The sequence below is a fragment of the Ranitomeya imitator genome, chromosome 5, assembly GCF_032444005.1.
Source record: "Ranitomeya imitator isolate aRanImi1 chromosome 5, aRanImi1.pri, whole genome shotgun sequence".
Classification (NCBI taxonomy): domain Eukaryota; kingdom Metazoa; phylum Chordata; class Amphibia; order Anura; family Dendrobatidae; genus Ranitomeya; species Ranitomeya imitator.
The window spans coordinates 35,631,595-35,651,403 of record NC_091286.1 but is presented as its reverse complement, the minus strand read 5'-3'; positions in this window follow the sequence as shown (position 1 = coordinate 35,651,403).

The window sequence follows — 19,809 nt, the reverse complement described above, 5'->3', positions numbered from 1 at the left end:
CGGATTAAGGGGGCTAGTTGGTTCACCAAGATAGATCTTCGAGGGGCGTATAATCTTGTGCGTATTAAACAGGGCCATGAATGGAAAACAGCATTTAATACGCCCGAGGGCCATTTTGAGTACCTGGTTATGCCATTCGGGCTTTCTAATGCTCCATCTGTGTTTCAGTCCTTTATGCATGCCATCTTCCGAGAGTACCTGGATAGATTCATGATTGTATATTTGGATGATATTTTGGTCTTTTCGGATGATTAGGAGTCTCATGTGAAGCAGGTCAGAATGGTGTTCCAGGTCCTTCGTGCGAATTCCTTGTTTGTGAAGGGGTCAAAATGTCTCTTTGGAGTTCAGAAGGTTTCATTTTTGGGTTTCATTTTTTCTCCTTCTACTATCGAGATGGACCCTGTTAAAGTTCAGGCCATTTATGATTGGACTCAGCCGACGTCTGTGAAGAGCCTGCAGAAGTTCCTGGGCTTTGCTAATTTTTACCGTCGCTTCATCGCTAATTTTTCTAGTGTTGCTAAACCGTTGACTGATTTGACCAAGAAAGGTGCTGATGTGGTCAATTGGTCCTCTGCGGCTGTAGAGGCTTTTCAGGAGTTGAAGCGTCGTTTTTCTTCTGCCCCTGTGTTGTGCCAGCCAGATGTTTCGCTCCCGTTTCAGGTCGAGGTTGATGCTTCCGAGATTGGAGCAGGGGCTGTTTTGTCGCAAAGAAGTTCTGATGGCTCGGTGATGAAACCATGTGCCTTCTTTTCTAGAAAGTTCTCGCCTGCTGAGCGCAATTATGATGTTGGCAATCGAGAGTTGTTGGCCATGAAGTGGGCATTCGAGGAGTGGCGACATTGGCTTGAAGGAGCCAAGCATCGCATTGTGGTCTTGACGGATCACAAGAATTTGACTTATCTCGAGTCTGCCAAACGGTTGAATCCTAGACAGGCTTGATGGTCGCTGTTTTTCTCCCGTTTTGATTTTGTGGTTTCGTACCTTCCGGGCTCTAAGAATGTGAAGGCTGATGCCCTGTCAAGGAGTTTTGTGCCTGACTCTCCGGGTGTTCCTGAGCCGGCGGGTATTCTCAAAGAGGGGGTAATTTTGTCTGCCATCTCCCCTGATTTGCGGCAGGTGCTGCAGGAGTTTCAGGCTGATAGACCTGACCGTTGTCCAGCGGAGAAACTGTTTGTCCCTGATAGATGGACTAGTAGAGTTATCTCTGAGGTTCATAGTTCGGTGTTGGCTGGTCATCCTGGAATCTTTGGTACCAGAGATTTGGTGGCTAGATCCTTTTGGTGGCCTTCTTTGTCACGGGATGTGCGTTCTTTTGTGCAGTCCTGTGGGACTTGTGCTAGGGCTAAGCCCTGCTGTTCTCGTGCCAGTGGGTTGCTTTTGCCCTTGCCGGTCCCGAAGAGGCCCTGGACGCATATTTCCATGGATTTTATTTCAGATCTCCCTGTCTCTCAAAGGATGTCGGTCATTTGGGTGGCTTGTGATCGCTTCTCTAAGATGGTCCATTTGGTACCCTTGTCTAAATTGCCTTCCTCCTCTGATTTGGTGCCATTGTTTTTCCAGCATGTGGTTCGTTTGCATGGCATTCCGGAGAACATCGTCTCGGACAGAGGTTCCCAGTTTGTTTCGAGGTTTTGGCGGTCCTTTTGTGCTAAGATGGGCATTGATTTGTCTTTTTCTTCGCCTTTCCATCCTCAGACTAATGGCCAAACCGAACGAACTAATCAGACTTTGGAAACATATCTGAGATGCTTTGTTTCTGCTGATCAGGATGATTGGGTGTCCTTCTTGCCTTTGGCTGAGTTCGCCCTTAATAATCGGGCCAGCTCGGCTACTTTGGTTTCGCCTTTTTTCGGTAATTCTGGTTTCCATCCTCGTTTCTCTTCAGGGCAGGTTGAGCCTTCGGACTGTCCTGGTGTGGATACTGTGGTGGACAGGTTGCAGCAGATTTGGACTCATGTGGTGGACAATTTGACATTGTGCCAGGAGAAGGCTCAACGTTTCGCTAACCGCCGGCGCTGTGTTGGTCCCCGACTTCGTGTTGGGGATTTGGTTTGGTTGTCGTCTCGTTATGTTCCTATGAAGGTTTCCTCTCCTAAGTTCAAGCCTCGTTTAATTGGTCCGTATAAGATTTCTGAAGTTCTCAATCCTGTGTCATTTCGTTTGGCCCTTCCAGCTTCTTTTGCCATCCATAATGTGTTCCATAGGTCGTTATTGCAGAGATACGTGGCGCCTATGGTTCCCTCCTTTGGTCCTCCTGCCCCGGTGTTGGTCGAGGGGGAGTTGGAGTATGTGGTGGAGAAGATTTTGGATTCTCGTATTTCGAGACGGAAACTCCAGTACCTGGTCAAGTGGAAGGGTTATGGTCAGGAAGATAATTCCTGGGTTTTTGCCTCTGATGTTCATGCTGCCGATCTAGTTCGTGCCTTTCATTTGGCTCGTCCTGATCGGCCTGGGGGCTCTGGTGAGGGTTCGGTGATCCCTCCTCAAGGGGGGGGTACTGTTGTGAATTCTGTTATCGAACTCCCTCCTGTGGTCATGAATGGTACTTCGGCGAGTTCTGTCCATGGACTCCCTCTGGTGGCTGTGAGTGGAGCTGCTGCTTCTGAGGTTCCTTCCACAGGTGACGTAGTTTATTCTTTGGCTGGCTGCTCTATTTAACTCCACTCAGATCGTTACTCCATGCCAGCTGTCAATGTTCTTGTACTGGTTCAGTTCGCTCTTGGATCTTTCTGGTGATCTGTCTACTCCAGCAGAAGCTAAGTCCCTGCTAGCTTATTATTTGTTCATTGTTTTCTTGTCCAGCTTGCTATCATGATTTTGCCTTGCTAGCTGGAAGCTCTGGGAGGCAGAGTGGCACCTCCGCACTGTGAGTCGGTGCAGAGGTCTTTTTGCACACTCTGCGTGGTCTTTTTGTAGTTTTTTGTGCTGACCGCAAAGTTACCTTTCCTATCCTCAGTCTGTTTAGTAAGTCTGGCCTCCCTTTGCTGAAACCTGTTTCATTTCTGTGTTTGTGACTTTCATCTTAACTCACAGTCAATATATGTGGGGGGCTGCCTTTTTCTTTGGGGAATTTCTCTGAGGCAAGGTAGGCTTTATTTTCTATCTCTAGGGCTAGTTAGCTCTTAGGCTGTGAAGAGGCGTCTAGGTAGAGTTAGGTACGCTCCACGGCTATTTCTAGTGTGTGTGATAGGATTAGGGGTTGCGGTCAGCAGAGCTCCCACTTTCCAGAGCTTGTCCTTTGTTATTTTAATCATCAGGTCGTTTCGGGTGCTCCTAACCACCAGGTCCATAACAGACGTCATCTATCAGGTACCTGGATGTAAATGTTATTTGTGATACTGACTAACTCTCATGTTTTATTTATGTTAGCTCATCATGGGGTCTGGACAGGATGAAGAAAAGAGCATTAAAGGGGATGTCCAGGTTTGTAATGTGTCTGCAGTCATTCTTTGCGACTGCAGACTTCTGACTTCTCACAATATGCTCTGCACACTGTCAGGATTCTCTCGTACTGCTGGCAATTTACATACAGTACATGCAGTCATGCGCTGACTAGAAATGTGTTGCCTCACTCTATGAAAATGAACTGAGCGAGGCCGGGCACGTCTAGTCGGAATGTGGTCAGAAGTATGCGTGTGGTGTAGTATATAGAGGATCTGTCAGTTCTCCTGTGTGGTGTAGTATATAGAGGATCTATCAGCTCTCCTGTGTGGTGTAGTATATAGAGGATCTGTCAGCTCTCCTGTGGGGTGTAGTATATAGAGGATCTGTCAGTTCTCATGTGTGGTGTAGTATATAGAGGATCTGTCAGCTCTCCTGAGTGGTGTAGTATATAAGGGATCTGTCAGCTTTCCAGTGTGGTGTAGTATATAGAGGATCTGTCAGCTCTCCTGTGTGGTGTAGTATATAGAGGATCTATCAGATCTCCTGTGTGGTGTAGTATATAGAGGATCTGTCAGCTCTCCTGTGTGGTGTAGTATATAGAGGATCTGTCAGCTCTCCTGTGTGGTGTAGTATATAGAGGATCTGTCAGCTCTCCTGTGTGGTGTAGTATATAGAGGATCTGTCAGTTCTCCTGTGTGGTGTAGTATATAGAGGATGTCAGCTCTCCTGTGTGGTGTAGTATATAGAGGATCTGTCAGCTCTCGCGTGTGGTGTAGTATATAGAGGATGTCAGCTCTCCTGTGTGGTGTAGTATATAGAGGATCTGTCAGCTCTCCTGTGTGGTGTAGTATATAGAGGATCTGTCAGCTCTCCTGTGTGGTGTAGTATATAGAGGATCTGTCGGCTCTCCTGTGTGGTGTAGTATATAGAGGATCTGTCAGCTCTCCTGTGTGGTGTAGTATATAGAGTACCTGTTCTGTGTGGTGTAGTATATAGAGGATCTGTCAGCTCTCCTGTGTGGTGTAGTATATAGAGGATCTGTCAGCTCTCCTGTGTGGTGTAGTATATAGAGGATCTGTCAGTTTTCCTGTGTGGTGTAGTATATAGAGGATCTATCAGCTCTCCTGTGTGGTGTAGTATATAGAGGATCTGTCAGCTCTCCTGTGTGGTGTAGTATATAGAGGATCTGTCAGCTCTCCTGTGTGGTATAGTATATAGAGGATCTGTCAGCTCTAATGTGTGGTGTAGTATATAGAGGATCTGTCAGCTCTCGTGTGTGGTGTAGTATATAGAGGATCTGTCAGTTCTCCAGTGTGGTGTAGTATATAGAGGATCTGTCAGCTCTCCTGTGTGGTGTAGTATATAGAGGATCTGTCAGCTCTCCTGTGTGGTGTAGTACATAGAGAATCTGTCAGCTCTCCTGTGTGGTGTAGTATATAGAGGATCTGTCAGCTCTCCTGGGTGGTGTAGTATATAGAGGATCTGTCAGCTCTCCTGTGTGGTGTAGTATATAGAGGATCTGTCAGCTCTCCTGTGTGGTGTAATATATAGAGGATCTGTCAGTTCTCGTGTGTCGTGTAGTATATAGAGGATCCGTCAGTTCTCCTGTGTGGTGTAGTATATAGAGGATCCGTCAGCTCTCCTGTGTGGTGTAGTATATAGAGGATCCGTCAGCTCTCCTGTGTGGTGTAGTATATAGAGGATCTGTCAGCTCTCCTGTGTAGTGTAGTATATAGAGGATCTGTCAGTTCTCCTGTGTGGTGTAGTATATAGAGGATCTGACAGCTCTCCTGTGTGGTGTAGTATATAGAGGATCTGTCAGCTCTCCTGTGTGGTGTAGTATATAGAGGATCTGTCAGCTCTCCTGTGTGGTGTAGTATATAGAGGATCTGTCAGCTCTCCTGTGTGGTGTAGTATATAGAGGATGTCAGTTCTCCTGTGTGGTGTAGTATATAGAGGATCTGTCAGCTCTCCTGTGTGGTGTAGTATATAGTGGATCTGCCAGCTCTCCTGTGTGGTGTGGTATATAGAGGATCTGTCAGCTCTCCTGTGTGGTGTAGTATATAGAAGATCTATCAGCTCTCCTGTGTGGTGTAGTATATAGAGGATCTGTCAGCTCTCCTGTGTGGTGTAGTATATAGAGGATCTGTCAGCTCTCCTGTGTGGTGTAGTATATAGAGGATCTGTCAGCTCTCCTGTGTGGTGTAGTATATAGAGGACCTGTTCTGTGTGGTGTAGTATATAGAGGATCTGTCAGCTCTCCTGTGTGGTGTAGTATATAGAGGATCTGTCAGCTCTCCTGTGTGGTGTAGTATATAGAGGATCTGTCAGCTCTCCTGTGTGGTGTAGTATATAGAGGATCTGTCAGTTTTCCTGTGTGGTGTAGTATATAGAGGATCTATCAGCTCTCCTGTGTGGTGTAGTATATAGAGGATCTGTCAGCTCTCCTGTGTGGTGTAGTATATAGAGGATCTATGAGCTCTCCTGTGTGGTGTAGTATATAGAGGATCTGTCAGTTCTCCCGTGTGGTGTAGTATATAGAGGATCTGTCAGCTCTCCTGTGTGGTGTAGTATATAGAGGATCTGTCAGCTCTCCTGTGTGGTGTAGTATATAGAGGATATGTCAGCTCTCCTGTGTGGTGTAGTATATAGAGGATCTGTCAGCTCTCCTGTGTGGTGTAGTATATAGAGGATCTGTCAGCTCTCCTGTGTGGTGTAGTATATAGAGGATCTGTCAGCTCTCCTGTGTGGTGTAGTATATAGAAGATCTGTCAGCTCTCCTGTGTGGTGTAGTATATAGAGGATCTGTCAGCTCTCCTGTGTGGTGTAGTATATAGAGGATCTGTCAGCTCTCCTGTGTGGTGTAGTATATAGAGGATCTGTCAGCTCTCCTTTGTGGTGTAGTATATAGAAGATCTGTCAGCTCTCCTGTGTGGTGTAGTATATAGAGGATCTGTCAGCTCTCCTGTGTGGTGTAGTATATAGAGGATCTGTCAGCTCTCCTGTATGGTGTAGTATATAGAGGATCTGTCAGCTCCTGTATGGTGTAGTATATAGAGGATCTGTCAGCTCTCCCGTGTGGTGTAGTATATAGAGGATCTGTCAGCTCTCCCGTGTGGTGTAGTATATAGAGGATCTGTCAGCTCTCCTGTGTGGTGTAGTATATAGAGGATCTGTCAGCTCTCCTGTGTGGTGTAGTATATAGAGGATCTGTCAGCTCTCCTGTGTGGTGTAGTATATAGAGGATCTGTCAGCTCTCCTGTGTGGTGTAGTATATAGAGGATCTGTCCCCTCCCCTGTGTGGTGTAGTATATAGAGGATCTGTCAGCTCTCCTGTGTGGTGTAGAATATAGAGGATCTGTCAGCTCTCCTGTGTAATGTAGTATATAGAGGATCTGTCAGCTCTCCTGTGTAATGTAGTATATAGAGGATCTGTCAGCTCTCCTGTGTGGTGTAGTATATAGAGGATCTATCAGCTCTCCTGTGTGGTGTAGTATATAGAGGATCTGTCAGCTCTCCTGTGTGGTATAGTATATAGAGGATCTGTCAGCTCTCCTGTGTGGTGTAGTATATAGAGGATCTGTCAGCTCTCCTGTGTGGTGTAGTATATAGAGGATCTGTCAGCTCTCCTGTGTGTTGTAGTATATAGAGGATCTGTCAGCTCTCCTGTGTGGTGTAGTATATAGAGGATCTGTCAGCTCTCCTGTATGGTGTAGTATATAGAGGATCTGTCAGCTCCTGTATGGTGTAGTATATAGAGGATCTGTCAGCTCTCCCGTGTGGTGTAGTATATAGAGGATCTGTCAGCTCTCCTGTGTGGTGTAGTATATAGAGGATCTGTCAGCTCTCCTGTGTGGTGTAGTATATAGAGGATATGTCAGCTCTCCTGTGTGGTGTAGTATATAGAGGATCTGTCAGCTCTCCTGTGTGGTGTAGTATATAGAGGATCTGTCAGCTCTCCTGTGTGGTGTAGTATATAGAGGATCTGTCAGCTCTCCTGTGTGGTGTAGTATATAGAAGATCTGTCAGCTCTCCTGTGTGGTGTAGTATATAGAGGATCTGTCAGCTCTCCTGTGTGGTGTAGTATATAGAGGATCTGTCAGCTCTCCTGTGTGGTGTAGTATATAGAGGATCTGTCAGCTCTCCTTTGTGGTGTAGTATATAGAAGATCTGTCAGCTCTCCTGTGTGGTGTAGTATATAGAGGATCTGTCAGCTCTCCTGTGTGGTGTAGTATATAGAGGATCTGTCAGCTCTCCTGTATGGTGTAGTATATAGAGGATCTGTCAGCTCCTGTATGGTGTAGTATATAGAGGATCTGTCAGCTCTCCTGTGTGGTGTAGTATATAGAGGATCTGTCAGCTCTCCTGTGTGGTGTAGTATATAGAGGATCTGTCAGCTCTCCTGTGTGGTGTAGTATATAGAGGATCTGTCAGCTCTCCTTTGTGGTGTAGTATATAGAAGATCTGTCAGCTCTCCTGTGTGGTGTAGTATATAGAGGATCTGTCAGCTCTCCTGTGTGGTGTAGTATATAGAGGATCTGTCAGCTCTCCTGTATGGTGTAGTATATAGAGGATCTGTCAGCTCCTGTATGGTGTAGTATATAGAGGATCTGTCAGCTCTCCCGTGTGGTGTAGTATATAGAGGATCTGTCAGCTCTCCTGTGTGGTATAGTATATAGAGGATCTGTCAGCTCTCCTGTGTGGTGTAGTATATAGAGGATCTGTCAGCTCTCCCGTGTGGTGTAGTATATAGAGGATCTATCAGCTCTCCCGTGTGGTGTAGTATATAGAGGATCTGTCAGCTCTCCTGTGTGGTATAGTATATAGAGGATCTGTCAGCTCTCCTGTGTGGTGTAGTATATAGAGGATCTGTCAGCTCTCCTGTGTGGTGTAGTATATAGAGGATCTGTCAGCTTTCCTGTGTGGTGTAGTATATAGAGGATCTGTCAGCTCTCCTGTGTGGTGTAGTATATAGAGGATCTGTCAGCTCTCCTGTGTGGTGTAGTATATAGAGGATCTGTCAGCTCTCCTGTGTGGTGTAGTATATAGAGGATCTGTCAGCTCTCCTGTGTGGTGTAGTATATAGAGGTCTGTCAGCTTTCCTGTGTGGTGTAGTATATAGAGGATCTGTCAGCTCTCCTGTGTGGTGTAGTATATAGAGGATCTATCAGCTCTCCTGTGTGGTGTAGTATATAGAGGATCTGTCAGCTCTCCTGTGTGGTATAGTATATAGAGGATCTGTCAGCTCTCCTGTGTAGTGTAGTATATAGAGGATCTGTCAGCTCTCGTGTGTGGTGTAGTATATAGAGGATCTGTCAGTTCTCCTGTGTGGTGTAGTATATAGAGGATCCGTCAGTTCTCCTGTGTGGTGTAGTATATAGAGGATCCGTCAGCTCTCCTGTGTGGTGTAGTATATAGAGGATCCGTCAGCTCTCCTGTGTAGTGTAGTATATAGAGGATTTGTCAGTTCTCCTGTGTGGTGTAGTATATAGAGGATCTGACAGCTCTCCTGTGTGGTGTAGTATATAGAGGATCTGTCAGCTCTCCTGTGTGGTGTAGTATATAGAGGATCTATCAGCTCTCCTGTGTAGTGTAGTATATAGAGGATCTGTCAGTTCTCCTGTGTGGTGTAGTATATAGAGGATCTGTCAGCTCTCCTGTGTGGTGTAGTATATAGAGGATCTGTCAGCTCTCCTGTGTGGTGTAGTATATAGAGGATCTGTCAGCTCTCCTGTGTGGTGTAGTATATAGAGGATCTGTCAGCTCTCCTGTGTGGTGTAGTATATAGAGGATCTGTCAGCTCTCCAGTGTGGTGTAGTATATAGAGGATCTGTCAGCTCTCCTGTGTGGTATAGTATATACAGGATCTGTTAGCTCTCCTTTGTGGTGTAGTATATAGAGGATCTGTCAGCTCTCCTGTGTGGTGTAGTATATAGAGGATCTGTCAGCTCTCCCGTGTGGTGTAGTATATAGAGGATCTGTCAGCTCTCCTGTGTGGTGTAGTATATAGAGGATCTGTCAGCTCTCCTGTGTGGTGTAGTATATAGAGGATCTGTCAGTTCTCCTGTGTGGTGTAGTATATAGAGGATCTGTCAGCTCTCCTGTGTGGTGTAGTATATAGAGGATCTATGAGCTCTCCTGTGTGGTGTAGTATATAGAGGATCTGTCAGCTCTCCCGTGTGGTGTAGTATATAGAGGATCTGTCAGCTCTCCTGTGTGGTGTAGTATATAGAGGATCTGTCAGTTCTCCTGTGTGGTGTAGTATATAGAGGATCTGTCAGCTCTCCTGTGTGGTGTAGTATATAGAGGATCTGTCAGCTCTCCTGTGTGGTGTAGTATATAGAGGATCTGTCAGCTCTCCTGTGTGGTGTAGTATATAGAGGATCTGTCAGCTCTCCTGTGTGGTGTAGTATATAGAGGATCTGTCAGCTCTCCTGTGTGGTGTAGTATATAGAGGATCTGTCAGCTCTCCTGTGTAGTGTAGTATATAGAGGATCTGTCAGTTCTCCTGTGTGGTGTAGTATATAGAGGATCTGTCAGCTCTCCTGTGTGGTGTAATATATAGAGGATCTGTCAGTTCTCGTGTGTCGTGTAGTATATAGAGGATCTGTCAGCTCTCCTGTGTGGTGTAGTATATAGAGGATCTGTCAGCTCTCCTGTGTGGTGTAATATATAGAGGATCTGTCAGTTCTCGTGTGTCGTGTAGTATATATATATATATATAGAGGATCTGTCAGCTCTCCTGTGTGGCCAGGGCGTAACTTCCGCGGTCGCAGGGGTCGCAGCTGCGACGGGGCCCAGAGTGCTTAGGGGCCCGGCAAGTGACTGCAAGGCCATCCTGTGATGTCCTGTCTGAGACTCCCATCAGAGAAAATGTCACAGGAAGAAAAAGAAAACAGATAAAGTCATTATTTGCATAGAGAGAATAGTAGATAGTATCACAATAAATCATGTCACAAAAGTGTGTAGTACTGAAAAATAGAAATTTATAAAACCTTTTATAAGTATCAGGCCACCACTTACAAATGGTAGTCCACTTTCAGAAAAGTTTTTCCTTTATGATTTGTTAGTAGTAAAAAACAAACTGTGCTTTACTTACCTTTCCCCGGTCCTATTCTGAGTTTCTCCTGCTGTACCTGATATCTGTTATTGTCTGCAGCACAAATGTCACGTTGACAGCACTGCAGCCAATCGCTGAGCTCAGTGATTCTGCCGAATAGCTCACTGATTAGCTGCAGCGCTGTCATCGGTGCTGCAGACAATAACAGACACCGGGTGCGGTGGTGGAGACTCAGCAATGGACCTGGGGACAGTTAGTAAAGAACAATTGTTATTTTTTTTTTACTAAGAAATCATAAAGAAAAATTTTTTCTGAACAGGGACAATCCCTTTAAAGTGACAGGTAATCTCTTCCCATGTTACATTGACACGGTGTGTGATTGCAGTGCGGCTTCAGTCACCATTGTGCGTTCACCATGGTAACGTTAATATTTCACCATGGTGTAAACAGGAATGGCTACCTCACATCCTGTGTGCATCAGAGTCACAGCAGAAGAAACAGAGAGGAGGCGATCATCAGACATTTTCCATTATGCCTCCTCCTCATGTGACATGTCATGTGTTACTATCTCCAGTGATACCATCCGCTGCTGCTGACTCTGCCGCCATTGTTTCATGTTGTTTATTGGAAAATGTCTATATTTAGTGCAAATGATAACCATAAGCCCCCCTAGCTTCCCGCCATGTCTTGTGGTATCCAGAGTGCGAAGGTCCCACTGATGTCTCCGTTTCCCCTTACACCAAAATACCAAACTGACATCCCCTTTATGACCCAGCCATTTTTATTATTTATACCCTTCATGACCCAGACTTTTTTTAAATTTTAATTTTTTATTTATTGCCTTTATGACCCAGCCATTTTTTTAATTTATACCCTTCATGACCCAGACTTTTTTATTTTTAATTTGTCGCCTTTATGACCCAGCCTTTTTTTTTTTCATTTATTCCCTTTGTGACCCAGTCATTTTTTTTTATTTTTACGGTAATTTATCCCTTTTATGACACAGACATTTTTTATTTTTATGGTAATTTATCCCCTTTATGACCCAGCCATTTTTCTATTTTATACCCTTCATGACCCAGACTTTTTTTTATTTTCAATTTATCCCCTTTATGATGCAGACATTTTTTTATTTATCCCCCTTACAACCAAGCCAATTTTGTATTTTTAATTTATTCCTTTTATGACCCAGACATTTTTTTTTTAAATTTATCCCCTTTATCCCTTTATGACCCAGACATTTTTTTACGGTAATTTATCCCCTTTATGACCCAGCCATTTTTTTATTTTTACGGTAATTTATCCCCTTTATGACCCAGTCATTTTTTTTATTTTTACGGTAATTTATCCCCTTTATGACCCAGCCATTTTTTGTATTTATCCCCTTTATAAACCAGACATTTTTTATTTTCAATTTATCCCCTTTATGATGCAGACTTTTTTTTTATTCATCCCCCTTATGACCCAGCCATTTTTTATTTTTCATTTATCCCCTTTATGACCCAGACATTTTTTTTATTTATCCCCTTTATGACCCAGACATTTTTTATTTTTAATTTATCCCTTTTATGACCCAGACATTTTTTTTACTTATCCCCTTTATGACTAAGCCATTTTTTATTTTTAATTTATCCCTTTTATGACCCAGACATTTTTTTTACTTATCCCCTTTATGACTAAGCCATTTTTTATTTTTAATTTATCCCTTTTATGACCCAGACATTTTTTATTTTTACGGTATTTTATCCCCTTTATGACCCAGCCATTTTTTTTATTTTTACGGTAATTTATCCCCTTTATGACCCAGACATTTTTTTTATTTATCCCCTTTATGACCCAGACATTTTTTTTTTATTTTTAATTCATCCCCTTTATGACCCAGACATTTTTTTTATTTATCCCCTTTATGACCTAGACATTTTTTTATTTTCAATTTATCCCCTTTATGACCCAGACATTTTTTTTATTTATCCCCTTTATGACCCAGACATTTTTTTTTTATTTTTAATTCATCCCCTTTATGACCCAGACATTTTTTTCCCACTAATGTTATCTTCCTTCTCTTTTTCCCAGAGCCATAACCTTTTATTAGATAGTAATGTACAGTGAACTCCGACATGGAAAGGTTTTTGATCATGTAACTCCTCACCCCCCCCCCCCCCCCCAAAAAAAAAAAAAAAAATAGACTAAAATGAGATTTAAAAAAAGTGGTTATGACTGAAAAAACTCCTTGTTACTTCCCCAACCAAAAATAAAATTAAGTAAATAAAAATGGTGAAATGTACTTTTTCGTTTTCTTTTTCAATTCCACCCACTTGGAATTTTGTTCCGTTTTTCAGTACAATATATAATAATGTGAATGGTGTAATTCAAAATGGCAACTCATGCCATAAAAACCTCTCTCATTAAAAGTTATGACTCTTGGAAGAAGGGGAAGACAAAACAAAAAAATGAAAAACCGATGAGTTCTTTAGAGGTTAAACTTATTATACCAATGGATTTTTATGTTGTTTTTTTGTGATCTAACAAAGAAATATCATCCATAATTGTGGAGATCGATGCTCCCGGTCTGAAGTCAGGGTGCCTTTAATTTCAGAGTCGTGTGTCCATTACACCGCGTCGTTCTCTGCGGTGACACAGGTCGGCACGTCTGTCTTCTGTATGATATGGCCCTTACGGACAGTAATACTCGTTAAGATCTTGATTGAAAGAAATGAAACAAAATTGGATTTGAGATTTTAAATTGACCTTATCTGTCACCCTAATAGATTTCGACATTCTCCGGCCTCATGAATTTATCAATGCTCCGAACAGAGAAACATGTGATTTATTCGTGAATTATACAGCGTCACATCCATTTCCTAAATTTTGGAGTTATGAGAGCCGACAATCGGCAACATGCCGCCACTGACTGATGGGAGGAGGAGGATGAAACAAAGCATCGTCCGCGTACCTCCATAACACCGCGCCGTCCCGCTAATGAATGTTTCATGCTATAAGTGAGCTGAATAAAATATTAAGAGCACTAGACTGAAAAAGTAAAAGCCTTTGTATATTTGTATATTGGTTTGCAAATCGATTCCACCCAAGGTCGCAGCTGAACTTATTCTTCAGATTTACAGTACAATCAAACAAAACGTGTAATGATTAGAGGGGATTTATCAAGGGGCGTAATGATCAAAGATGGTGCAACCGCGTCAGGGTCCATAAGTGCGGGAGGTGGGCCCGAGAATGTAAATTCAGCTGAAATGTACTGCGGCACAGAGACCCGCTGGCTCCCTGCACTGCAATACACTCTACCAAAAATCATTGACCGGCGGTTAACGTCGGTGTGCCAGCCATGGGCGGTGCAAGACATCACTGCCATCTGCCGCCGATGCCTTCACGGCTAGAGTAGTTGATGGCATCTGTGCCCGCTATAGAAGAGGACGTCGCACGTCATGGGAATAGAGAAAGTTAAGAATTTGTTCTTTTTTTAAATGTGCAGGAAAAGAGAAGAATGGGAAACATAGCAGGAAGGGGCCCCAGATGGTGGTCTGTTGTGAATTCCGCTCTTGGGCTCCCTCCGGTGGTTCTAAGTGGCACTTTTGTGAGTTCTGCTCTTGGGCTCCCTCCGGTGGTTTTAAGTGGAATGGCTGCTCCTTGGATTTAGCAGTCTGCAGCTGCTTCCACTGATTGTCTTTTCTGCTCGGCTATTTAGCCTGGCTCTTTCCTTCAGCTTGTGCCACTTGTCAATGGTTCTTGGTTGGATTCACATCTCTTTTGGATTTCCCTGTTATCCTGACCAGTTCAGCAAAGTTAAGTCCTTGCTTGCTCTTTTCTGTCCACAGGTTGTGGACTTATCCGTTCTGTGCTTTCTATGTTTTGTCCAGCTTCTCAGTATGAATTATTTCAGTGAAGCTAGAAGCTCTGGGAAGCAGATTTACCCTCCACACCTTTAGTCAGGTGTGGAGATTTTTGTAAACTCTGTGTGGATTTTTTGTAGTGTTTTATACTGACCGCACAGTATTCCATCCTGTCCTATCTATCTAGCTAGATTGGCCTCCTGTGCTACATCCTGGTTTCATTCTGTGTATGTCTTTTCCCTCTCCACTCACAGTCATTACTTGTGGGGGGGCTATCTATCCTTTGGGGATTTTCTCTGAGGCAAGATAGTTTTCCTGTTTCTATCTTTAGGGGTAGTTAGTTCTCAGGCTGTGACGAGGTGCCTAGGGAGTGTCAGGAGCATCCCACGGCTACTTCTAGTGTTGTGTTGAGCTTAGGGACTGCGGTCAGTACAGGTACCACTTCCTTCAGAGCTCGTCCCATGTTGCTCCTAAACCACCAGATCATAACAGTGGTCATTATTACTGGAAGAGACCCAGGATAGGGAATAATATACCAGGAAGGGGTTTAGAATGGGGGACATTATTACTAGAAGGAGTCCATGATGGGAGACATTATGTTAGCATGGAGGACATTATACCAGGAAGGGGCCCAATATGGGCATAATTATACCAGGAAGGGGACATTATTACAGAAAGGAGACCAGAATAGGGAACTTTACTACTGGAAGGGGCCCAGGATGTTGGGTGATAATTACATGAAGTGGACATTAGTACACGAAATGGATCAGGATAGAGGATGAAGGGGCCCAGAATGAAGCACATTATACCATGAAGGGGCCCAGGATGGAGGACATTCATACAGGAAGGGGCCAGGATGGGGGACATTACAAGGGGTGCGAACATGTTTGTCTTTATAGGATGTAGAACACTACAAGGGCTCATACATCTGTGCAACATGAACTTGGAGGCCCATGTCCTAATTTTGCATTAGGGTCCATTGGGCTCTAGTTATACCACTGAATCTATCAGTTTGTTTTTGTTTAGAGTGTTCTATTTTATTATTTAAAATTATGTTGTCATTTCAAATGAACTTGCAATAGAGTGTTAGTTACTGCTTCTAGCTCCTCCTGCCCCCCCCCCATCTCCATAGAATATTATGAGCACGAACTGCCATCTCCTATCTAAGTAATTGAATACAGATTTTACCAGTCAATTGAGAATTAAATATCAGACCCGGAGGAGAAAGAAGCAGATTTATAAGATATGATATATTGCAAAAACTTACTCTTTTCATATGTACTATTGATTTATGAAATAAGTTACTCTTTAAATTTTGAAATATTCTAATTTTTACACTGGACATTAACAATTTGTTAACACGTCTTTTTTTCCACTTAGTGCAGTTTTCACTTTGAGCGGGGACAGTAGTCCTCTATTTTCACCGGGGGGTGCCTATAAGTTTTTTTTTTTAATTTTCCATCGATATAACCATGTGAGGGCTTGTTATTTTTGTGAGAAAATAAATATGTAGTTTTGAATGACACCATCCATTTGACAATATAATGTACTAAAAAAAACTGAAAAAAAATGTAATTTAAAAAAAAAAATTGGGGCTTTTTTTTTTTCTTTACAACATTCATTCTGTAGTACAAATGATGAATAGCAGTAAGCTTGTCCAATTCAATACGATTACAGCGATTTCAAATTTGTTATATATATATATATTTTTTTATTATTTTAGTTGATTCAGAAATTTGTAAAAATAAATAAATATATACATTTTATTTTCACTTATTTCACCATTTTTTGGGACTCTTAACTTTGTAATTTTTCAGTTGATTGAACTGTGTGAGGGTTTGATTTTGAGGGGCAATCTGTTTTTAAAGTTAGCCTGTTGGGGTACATATGATGTTTTGATCACTTTTTATTGCATTTTTTTGCACGTGTGGTGAAAAAAGATGGAAATTCTGGAGGTTCTGCGGATGCAATATAAAGATAGACATCATCGTGGGAACGTAGTCTATAGCATTAAAAGGAGCGATTGGAGTTTGGCTCTGGTCGCTCCTTTCTCAGGCTGATGCTGGCTGTGTAACACAACTAGTACATGCTGGGTGCAGGCTCAGCTCCTGAGCATGCTCAGGACAAGGTTATTCTATACTAGATCACATAAAACATTAACTCAGACTAAAAATAAGGTAGAACCTAAAACAGAATTAATACAAAAAATGATGGTTTTAACGGTTTCTAGTAGTTCTTTATTTCAAATAGGTGACAAGTTGGGAAAAAAAAAAATAATTTTGGCCAATTAGCCCAAGGGGGACATGATGATTTACAAACGGTGAACACTAAGTTATTGCTCTTGAGATAGGACAAGCAATTTGTTTTGATTGATTGAAACAGTTTGTTCACACCTTCCGCTTTTATTTTGTTTTCTTTCTTTTTATTCTTGAGAACAGGAAGTATTTTTAATAAGAGGTAAAGTTGCAAAGAGCTTGTAAAAACAATTTAACAAGATGAGACCACCATTTGTTAGTTAAAGGTATTTAAAAATTGGTTCATAATAATGACATTCTTTTTTTTTTTGCTTATATTTTTGTGTTCCCGGAGGACCCCTTTAACCATGTGGCGTCCCGACGAGCCTTATGTGATACCATAGTTTTACCTTCTTCCCATTATTACTGCCTTCTATATTCCCAAAACCGAGCACTACCGGCCGCTACCAACCTCCTTTCCACAGCTGTCAGCATGAATCATGTCAATAAACACACGGATAATGGAAGAAATGATGAAATACCGTAAATGAATGCCAGAAGTCATCTGGACTAATTAATGAGATCTGATTAGCATTTTCGGCTCATCTGAGGTCACCGAATCAAGGCAACGAAGAGGAAGATTTTAGGCTTAAAATATGTTGGTTTAAACAATGAAACGATGTTCATATCCACAGACCTAAATTTTGACTTTGCCACACCCCATTTCCAAGTAAGCCATACCTTAATATCTTAATGAAGCCCCTCCCCCTTGCAAAAGTTAAGATCCACCAAAATATTACATGCATGATGATTGGCAAACCATGAGATCCAGGCACCGGTCCAATCCGACCCCCGGAGTAAGACCGTTCTGGCTCATAAAGGAGCTTGCAATGTCCAACTGCTTAGTGTCACAGGATGCTGAGATGTGAGGAGCAGTTTATCCACAATGTGGGGGGGGGGACACCAATCCTGTTAGCCCCCCGATGGCAGATATTAAAAGAAAAGAAGCTTCAGGTATGTTAAAAAACCACACCAATGGTTATTATTTTTTAAATTTTTTGCCCAAAAGCATAATTGCTCTTTTTAACCTTTTTTTTGTGCCTTTTTTTAAGAACAAAAACGTAAAAAAAAATTGAGATGCATGTAAATCTACTATAGAGTGGGGGGAGAGGGATTGGAGTACATTTGTGCAAAAAAAAAAAAAAAGTGTGATTTTTTTTTTTAAATGATCAATCCCCGAAAACATCTGATAACCTGTATGCAATGACAAACGTAAAAAAAACAAAAAAAAACAAACAAAAACAAAACACAAGTGAACTCATAAAATAGACTTGAAAAAAGGCGCAAAATTAAAAGAATAAGATGCAAATAAAAGAAAACTGTTGAAAGACCCCAAAAACTAGACAAAGAAAGGCTGAAATGCAATAATGAATTGAGCCCATAGATTTATTGGAGGCTGGGTTCCCCTTTAACGGAATTGCACAGATGATATAATTCAGAGAGAAGCTGGCGGTATCTACGTACAATCTTGTTATACATAATTGTATAAGAATTCTGCCTCTTTCCACAGTCCAGGCTCAGATCGGGTTATAATGTACTCAGCAGCTGAGCGGAATGAATGATAAGATTGCCGGCCACTTTCGGATTAGCCCATCTGACCCCTTTTCTTGTAGAAGAGACCCTGTCAAGCTTGGAGGAGCAGAACGTTATCATATCGCCTCCTTTATGAGCCTCTGTCATCCATGTGAACGTTACAAGGAGACACCCGATTATACGAAACAAATAAATGTAATGTAAATGAGCAACAACAAAAAAAAACAATAATAAAAAATGGAGCGAATGCAGCAGAAGAAGAAGACTGTGATGTTCATGAGGGAAGCAGTGACCTGCTCATTTAGGTGATTGTTTTCATATGGAATTTGTAACTTTTTTTTACATATTTTTTTTACTGATACTTTTCTTATAAAATTCCATAGAATATTTTTATTTTATTGTTATTTTAACATATTTTGTTATATGTATACAAACCTAGACAGCAACTCGCTTTTTTCATGGCCATGGGATATGTGGGAAGTCAAAAAGTCTGATTCTCCAAGTTTTTTTTTTAACAAATTTTCAAGTTTATTTTTCAATATACACTCCTCAACAAAGAAAAGTCACAGAATGATGGAAACCACAGGATAGTGATCTGCAAATGATGGAAAAATGGAAAATACATTTTCAAAAACATCTGAAATGATTCAGTCTGGAGTACAAGGGCCAAGTGCAGAAATCTCGTCACTTCCAGCCTCGGCTGCCATCAATGAGGTTATTAAAGGGAACCTGTCACCTGAATTTGGCGAGACCAGTTTTGGGCCATATGGGCGGAGCTTTCGGGTGTTTGATTCACCCTTTCCTTACCCGCTGGCTGAATGCTGGCCGAAATATTGGATTGAAGTTCATTGAAGTCTGAGGAAGGTTCTGCCGCTGAATGCACTTGGACTATTCATCAAGATCCTCTGCAGGCAGCTCCTGTGTAATTACCGACCAATGATTTCCCAGGTGCGGTCGATGGGAGACAAGTCCGGAGATGCTGCAGTCATGGTAGCAACAACTTTGGGTTTTCTGCAAAATTCATGAATCGCGAACGCCATTTTGATGAATTTGAAGCCAAAAATTGTTAGCGAAAACCAAAAGTCAAAAAAGAAAAATGAATTAAAAAAAAAACAAAACAAAGAAGCCAACGATGACTCTGGCCCCAAGAATGCTAATCACTGGGCCATTATGCAAATTCTCTAGTTTTTTTCTGTAGCACTAAACAGAGATCACGCCAATAATAGGAAAGTCAATGGGCTGCAATCAACATTAGTTTCATTATGATTCGTGAAACCTCATCCAGGGTTTCGTTTATCAGCAAAGAGGAAGTGGAGTCCACCCAAAACCAGGATTATATTAAATGTCAATATGAAAATTACAGCCTAGGTCTCCAAACTGGATACTATCTGCAGGTGTTAACCCACGGACCATGCAAAGCTGCAGATTGTGCCCAGATTTGCCTGGAATGGCCCCAATTCATCATTGCCATTTCTCCGCTTTTCTAGAGTAATTTTCTCCCTTTTTTTGTTTAAGTTAAGTCACTTTTTTGTATTTTTCCTCAACAACTTTGCTTATCTAGAAGTTTCAGACAGATTCATGACATGTGACTTTGTTATACTTCTCACTCCAGTCCCTGCACTGGAGTATGCTTTCTGGAGAATTCTTCAATATGGCACATTTTTTTGTGACTTTTTAATGTATTTTAACCAAA